Here is an 8152-nt window from a genome sequence, read left to right as displayed (position 1 = left end):
CTTCTAGTTTTAGCCAATCTGTTGAGTATGTGGTGCTATTTTCCTCTAGCTAAAATTTACATTTCTTTTATGACTAATAAAGTTCATTGACTTTGCATGTGTTTCTTGTGCATTTCTGTTCTTTCCTGAATTGTCTGTTCTTTTTGTCCATTTCACTGAGCTTTTTGTATTTTATTCTTACTCTCTAAAAGTTATTTATATATTCCAGAAACATATTCTTTTGAGGCTCACACACATACATACAAATATATACACAGTGGATTCTTATTATTCATGGATTTCATAATTTGTGAATTTGCCTAGTTGCTAAAAAGAATTTGTAACTTCAAAATCAATCTTCAGGGCACTTTTGTGGTCTCTTACAAACATGAGCAGAGTTGTGAAAATTTCGAGTCACCTGATGCACATGTTCCCAGATGAGGGCAAAATAATCCTCTGCTTTCTTGTTTTGGCTCATACTATAAATATAAGTGGCTTTTAAAAACTCTATTTAGTGCCAAGTTTTACATTTTTGTTATCTCCTTTGGTGATGATTTGGTTGTTTAAAATGGCCCCTAAGTGGAGTGCTGAAGTGTCTGGTGTTCCTAAGTGCAAGAATGCTGTGATGTACTTTATGGAGAAAATCTGTGTGTTAGATAAGCCTCATTCAGGTGTGAGTTCTAGTGAATCAGTAATATATATATTAAATAACGCCTTTAAAGAAAAACACGCATGAAACAAGGTTAGATATTAATCAGGTGATAAAAATATTGTGACCAAAGGCTTGTAGGAACCCAACCCTTTATTTCCCTTAGGTACGATTGTTTAGTATTTGCTAATTTCATGACTTTATGGAACTTAACTATTGCAATGAGAATTGACTATTTGTATCATCTACCTACCTTCCTACCTATCTATCATCTAAATTTTCTCCCAGTCTTGGGGCGCCTGGGTGGCGCAGTCGGTTAAGCGTCCGACTTCAGCCAGGTCACGATCTCGCGCTCCGTGAGTTCGAGCCCCGCGTAGGGCTCTGGGCTGATGGCTCAGAGCCTGGAGCCTGTTTCCGATTCTGTGTCTCCCTCTCTCTCTGCTCATCCCCCGTTCATGCTCTGTCTCTCTCTGTCCCAAAAATAAATAAACGTTGAAAAAAAAAAAAATTAAAAAAAAAAAAATTTTCTCCCAGTCTGTAGACTGGCTTTTCATTTTGTTAGTGGTGTCTTTTGAGGAGCAAAGCTTTTAAATTATATGAAGATATTACTTTTTGAAATCTAAGAAATAAAATCTTTGCCTATTTTAAGTTTTCAAAGATATTCTGTTAAAGTTCTATCAAAGATCTTTATTTACCTTTTACATTTGCCTGTACAACCAATTCTAGGCCCATTTATGTGTGTGGTGTGAGAAATGGGTTATGGCTTACAATCATACAGCTCCCTTGTTTCTTCAGTGCCATTTGTTGATAATACTTTCATTTCTCCACTGAATTTCATTGGTGCCTTTCACTGAAGAAAAGCAGTTGACCATATTTGAGTGGATTTATTTCTGAAGTCCATTCTGCTCCATTCACCAGTCTGTTTATACTCATGCCAATAGAGCATTATCATAATTACTCTGGTTTTGTAGTAAGCCTTGACATCAGTTTGTGTGAGCTCCCCACTTGTACTTCATTTGCAAGATCGTTGTGGCTATTGTGTATCTCTCTAATTTCCGTGCAAATTTCGGTAGCAACTTCTCAGTTTTTACAAAAAAGTTTACTGGAGTTCGCATTTCAGTTTCCCTGAATCTAGAGATCGGTTTGAGGAGAGCTGGCATCTTTACATTATTGAGTCTATGCTTATGGACATTGTATATAACTCCCCATGTCTCCTCCATTATTAAAGGTGTTGTAAATTTTTTCCCTGCAACGTTTTGTAGCAGTTAGTGCAAAGATCTTGCACATATTTTGTTAAATTTATTACAAATACCGATACTAATCAAGGAAAAGGTAAAATATAAAAAATAGTGTCAGGATGAAAAAGAGGACATCATGGTAGATTCTCTAGTCCCTGAATAGTTAAGAAAATATTATGAGCAAATTAATGCTAATAAATTATTAGCAACATACAACTTACTACAATTCATACAGAAGGAAATTGAAAATACAAATAGTGGGCTTTTTAAGAAATTGAGTCTGTAATTAAAAACAGTCTCAGAAGGGGCACCTGGGTGGCGCAGTCGGTTAAGCGTCCGACTTCAGCCAGGTCACCATCTCGCGGTCCGTGGGTTCGAGCCCCGCGTCGGGCTCTGGGCTGATAGCTCGGAGCCTGGAGCCTGTTTCCGATTCTGTGTCTCCCTCTCTCTCTGCCCCTCCCCCGTTCATGCTCTGTCTCTCTCTGTCCCAAAAATAAATAAATGTTGAAAAAAAAATTTTTATAAAAAAAAAAAAAACAGTCTCAGTAGTGAAACTCCACCCCCAGGGCATTGCTGATGAATTCTACCAATTATAAAAAGAATACATAATGTCAGGGCACCTGGGTGACATATAGTCGTGAAGCGTCTGAGTCTTGATCTCGACTCAGGTCATTATCTGACAGTTCATGAGTTTGAGTCCCACATCTGGCTCTGGACTGATGGTGTGGAGCCTGTTTGGAATTCTGGCTCTCCTATCTGCCCCTCCCCTGCTTGTGCATGTTCTCTCTCTCTCTCTCTCTCTCTCTCAAAATAAATACATAAGCAAAAAAAAAAAAAAAAAAAAAGGAATACATAATGCCAATCTTAAAAATTCTTTGAGAAAATAGAAAAAAGAGCCCTTCCCAACATATTATATTATGCCAGCATAACTCAGATACTAAAAATGGACAACACTATATATAATAAAAAAAAATTGGCATAGCAATATCACTGATGAGGAAAGATGTAAAATATTAATTAAAATAGAATCCAACAATCCGGAAAAAACAAAAATACAGCAAAATACAGTTGGGTTTATTTTCTTAAAAAACAAGGTTAATTTCACATTTAAAAATAACATAACTCATCATATTAAAAGAATAAAAAGAAAAATCATGTATCAGTAGATGCAGGAAAAACATTTGTTGAAATGTAACATGATTCATGATAAAGCTTTTAGCAAACTACAAAAAGAAGGGAGTTTCCTCAATTCCTATCTACCAAAAAATAATTTTATTTTATTTTATTTTTTTTTTAATTTTTTTTTCAACGTTTTTATTTATTTTTGGGACAGAGAGAGACAGAGCATGAACGGGGGAGGGGCAGAGAGAGAGGGAGACACAGAATCAGAAACAGGCTCCAGGCTCTGAGCCATCAGCCCAGAGCCCGACGCGGGGCTCGAACTCACGGAGCGCGAGATCGTGACCTGGCTGAAGTCGGACGCTTAACCGACTGCGCCATCCAGGCGCCCCGACCAAAAAATAATTTTAAAAAAGTATAAGTAAGATACATAATACTGACATGTTAAAAGCTTTCTCTCTGAGAAGGATGAAACACAAGTACTTATTGTGACTACTTTAAAAACATTGTACCAGAGGTTCTAACCAGTGCAGTAAGCAAATAGCTAACTTAATTAGTGAAATAAAAGTATAATGACCAGAAAGGAAGAAATAACTCTATCATTTATTCACAGATTGTATGATTATGTACACGAAAGTTAAAAAGAATCTAGAGATAAGTAATTGGAATTAACAAATAAATTGAATAAGATTCTGGATATAAGTTCAATACTCAAAAATTAATTGCGTTTCTGCATAATGGCAATAAACGGTAAGAAGATAAATATGAAAAAGATACAATTTGCAGTAATAAAAAATATCAAATCCTTCAGAGCCAAACTAACAAAATATGTACAACATCTCTACGTAGAACTAGATTATTAAGAGAAAGGAAGGAATACCTAATTTTTAAAGTATTCCACTTATGTAAAAGACTCAATATTTAAAGATGTCAGTCGTTACCAAACTGATCTACAAGTCAAAGCAACTCCAATCACGATAACATGTGTGTGTGTGTGTGTGTGTGTGTGTGTGTGTGTGTGTGTGTTGTAAGTTGATAAGCTGGTTGTAAACCTTACATAGAAATGTAGACGGCCAAGGATAGTCTCATAGCTGTAGAAGAACAAAGTAGAAGGACTTATCCTACTAGAAATCAATAATTACTGAAAGGCCACAGTAGTTAGAACCATGTAGAGTTGGATCAGAGATAGACCAATAGATCAATGGAACAGGACACAGAGCCCAGAGGTCGCTCATACATAATAAGGACATTTGATTACGAGCAGGAGGGATGCATGGTGCCTGATAGTCCTCATCAGGTTCTGGGGACACAGAGGCTGCCAGTCCTGAGTGGAGCTAGATCAGCAAAGGGCTTAGCAGCAGGTCCAGACAATAGCACGCACAGCTGTGCCACTTGGGCCGTGTGACTCCTCCAACTTGGCCTACTATGTAGTAGACTTATCAGAGGTGGAAAAACATGCTGTGTGGCATTAATGCCACATATGAGGATCAATCTCATATCCTCAGTGAGAGAATCACCACACAGATGCCTTGAATTTCAGAGGAATGCATTACAGAAGAATCATAGAGCTTTGTATAAACTGCTCCAAGCATTCTACTGGACCCTGTTTTGGACAGTACTTGATCTCGGCTAGTGATTGGCTCTGTTCCCAGAAGCTGAATAAGCAGTAGCCCAGATCCTGTGTCGTCAACCCCTGCTACGCCATCACCTCATCCTCAGCTTACGTCTGCTGCCCGAAAGGGATCCCTTATGATGGAGAAAGAAAAAGCCTAAACCTAGTTCCTGGATGGATTGGATCAAAATCCGGGTGCTAGGTAAAACTGGATGGTGGCAGTATTGGCCTGCACTCAGTGATGGCATTGGAAGGTCATGGTGGAAGAATATTCTCCCAGGACAGAACATCCAGCAGGGCATCTGGCTTTCTGCTTTGTGTAGAAAAGGAAGCTGCCTTCTCTTTATACAGGTTATAGCTCTAGGTTGTAATATACACATGGACTCACGAGCAGTGGCAAATGTTCAGAAAAAAGATGGGAAGATTGCAACTTGCTTCGCTTCCTCTATGCCGGCAGAAAACTCTAAACTTTTTCTTCAATTGTTTCATCATGAAGTTAACACGGTTCAAAACTCTCTCCTACATAAAATCCTTTCAGTTGAAAACAAGGTTTTTTGTTTTTTTTTTTCAAGTTGTGTTCAGAGTAACAATCCCGGGATAACTAGCAAATTGGTTTTGAGCCAGATGACTGTAATTGTGACAAATAAATATTGGTAAACCAAACTAATTGACATTTACTGTCTCATTGCATCAGATATCCATGGAGCTTTACAAATTTCCTCTGTTCTTTTCAATAACAAGTTATGGACATAATAAAAGTAGACTTTTTCTTATCCCCCAAAGTCCTCTGGCTAGTCTGTGGAGGCGGAGGATATCTCCTTTATCTCTGCGACAAGGTAGTCTAATCAAATGCCCTTGGGCAATCACAGACTGTGTGTCCTCAGATGGCTTTATAAGCAACGTGCCAGAAAATTTACTTACAAAACAGGAGCATTCAACTTTGGCTTATTATATAGCTTTAGGAGGCTTGACTTTAAAATAATGCTATGTTCTTCAAAACAACATTCAGTGTTTCACATTTTTACCATAAACTACTACCTGTACTTGGGTCTTTTGATTAATAAATACCAGTTGCCGATATTTAATGCTTGTATCAAGGGATTTTCTTGGTCTAGACCTATGCTGTCCAACATGGTACCCACTAGCAAACATGTGGCCACAGAGCACTGGAAATGTAACTCACAGGATTAAGTTGTACTGTAAGTATAAGATGCCAACTAGACTTCGCTGACACAGTAGACCAAACACGTAACGTATTTTGTTAATAATATTTATTTCAATTACACGTGAAACGACACTACATTTGATATGTTGGTTAGCTTTATAAGTGTAAGCTTCTATAATTACCATTAATGCGATGTAAGATGCAAAATATCTGCACATGTGGTCTTTACATTATAATTCTGTTGCTTATTTCATCAAACTTCCTACCATTATTAAGTATTAAACTCTACTCGTTACACTGATGATGATTTGTGATCCACACGGTAGCCCCACTTAGCCCCTGTGCTAAGTGAGGTGGGGACGGCTGGGGACGGGGTGGTCCATGGAGAGAACAACAGTAACGGCAAAAAGCAAAACATGTAGTTCTAATTCAACTATAGCGATACTACAGAAACCCCAGTGCTACCCAGGCACCCATTCCAGAGAAGTAGGAGTCTATCCTTTCCCTTCCCCTTTCTCTAGCTTACATTCTTCCAATTCTGCCTCCTAAATAACTCTCCAATCTGTTTCTTCATCCTCATGTAAATTGCTGCTGTCTTGGCAAAACCCCTTCTTATCTTCCCTGGAATTTTTGCAGCGTCCATGGCTTGGGTCCTAAATTCCAATTCCCCTTGTCCTACTATTTACTTTTTAAATGTGGACTAGCTGTTGTTGTTGTTGTTTTTCTAAAATGCAAATCTGTTCAGATTCTTTATTAAAAAGTCCTGCAAAAACCCTGACTGCCCAATACACACTAGTTAGGAAACGTTACAGACTTTTCCTTCTGCCATGTGGTCAGCCGTGTGGGACTGATCTCCATGCCCCTAACCTGTTGTATCTGTCTAAGCCCTTCAACCTGTGCTCACTGATATATTTGCCTGGGATGCCATCCCTGATCTGACTGCTTTCCACCTGGCCAACTCGTATCATTTTGAAGGTGCTATGGACTGAGTAGTGATACCACCCCTCTCTCCATTCATATGTGAACCCCTAACTCCCAATGTGACTGTATTTGGAGATAAGGGCTTTTAGGAAGTTATGGGGTCATAAGAGTGTGACCCTGATCCCATAGGATTAATGTCCTTATAATAAGAGATAGCAGAGAACTCTTTCTCTCCCTGTTGTGTGAGGACACAGTGAGAAAGCGGCCATGTGAAAGCCAGGAACCAACTTCACTGCCACTCTCATATCAGACTCCCAGTCTCCAGAGCTGTGGAGACCTTAAACTGTGGCTTAAAGCCATTTGGTTATACATCCTGAGGTGACGGATACAGAAGGCTCTGCTCAAACCACAGACCCTGGAGACTGTGCTCCAGTGTCCAAGGCCAGATGTCTTTCGTCTGCCGACGTGAAATCCCTGAACATTTTTGAGCCCCACATCTTATTGTGGTTACTGTCATTTTGATTTTCTATACTACTCTTGTGAACTCCTTGAAGGCAAGGAAAGTCTTTTATTTATTCATCTTTGTTTCAAAATCCCCGGCCCATAAGTTGTTTATGTTAATGTTGAGAGAGGTAGAGAAGAGCGATGATATTTTGTTGGTCGATCATTTAAGAGTATTTTGTAAAAATCTTCCAAGGCAGATAGACATTTGATGTTGAGCTCTCATAACTTACAGCTTGAAGCCATCTGGACAGAGGGAGTAACAGAGATCCTGAGCCAGCCAGCTGGAGTGGCTGGGGAGGCTCTAGCGGGCCCCGCTTCCTGGGCAGGGTACCAGCCACAGCACTTAGTTAATGCCCACGACAGGTGGAGTTGTCCCAGTGACGCATCCATGTGAAAGAGATTTGCTCCCTCGTTCTGTGACCTCAGATGCAAAAGATTAACAGCAAGGGAATAAGAAAGAATCTTCAATTATCAAAACACCGTAACCCAATCCCTCAGAGAAAAACATGGGATTATGAACTTCAGACGGCTCCGTTTCTGCACGCACATGTAATAAAACACAATTTATTCGGTTTTCACACGTTCCCATTGCAAAAATAATGGGGGGCGGGTGGTGTCTCAGTTTTCGCATGCTTGACTAGGGCTGAGTCCTGCATTTCTCCCTTTAGATTAGGTTTGCAAACGGAGTCAATTCTTTGCTATTTGATGGAAGCCTGGGCAGTAGAGATACAAGACCGTGTGTGTTCTTGAAACTTTTGCTTCCATTTTCTCTATCTGTCTTTATCCGTGATCTTTCTTTTTCCATCTGTGGCTTACTTATTTGCTAGTTTTCTAGGAATGCAGTATTAAATGAGTTGTACAAATTAGACTTGGCAGATTCGGGGAGATTTCAGGAGTGGGTGAAAGCCTCCAAGGGTTTTCTGCTAAGTAACCTGCTGAAAGGCAAAACAGGCACAGTTTACCCC

The sequence above is a fragment of the Prionailurus viverrinus genome, chromosome F2 (genome assembly GCF_022837055.1).
Source record: "Prionailurus viverrinus isolate Anna chromosome F2, UM_Priviv_1.0, whole genome shotgun sequence".
NCBI lineage: Eukaryota > Metazoa > Chordata > Mammalia > Carnivora > Felidae > Prionailurus > Prionailurus viverrinus.
Note: the sequence above shows the minus strand (reverse complement) of the source record.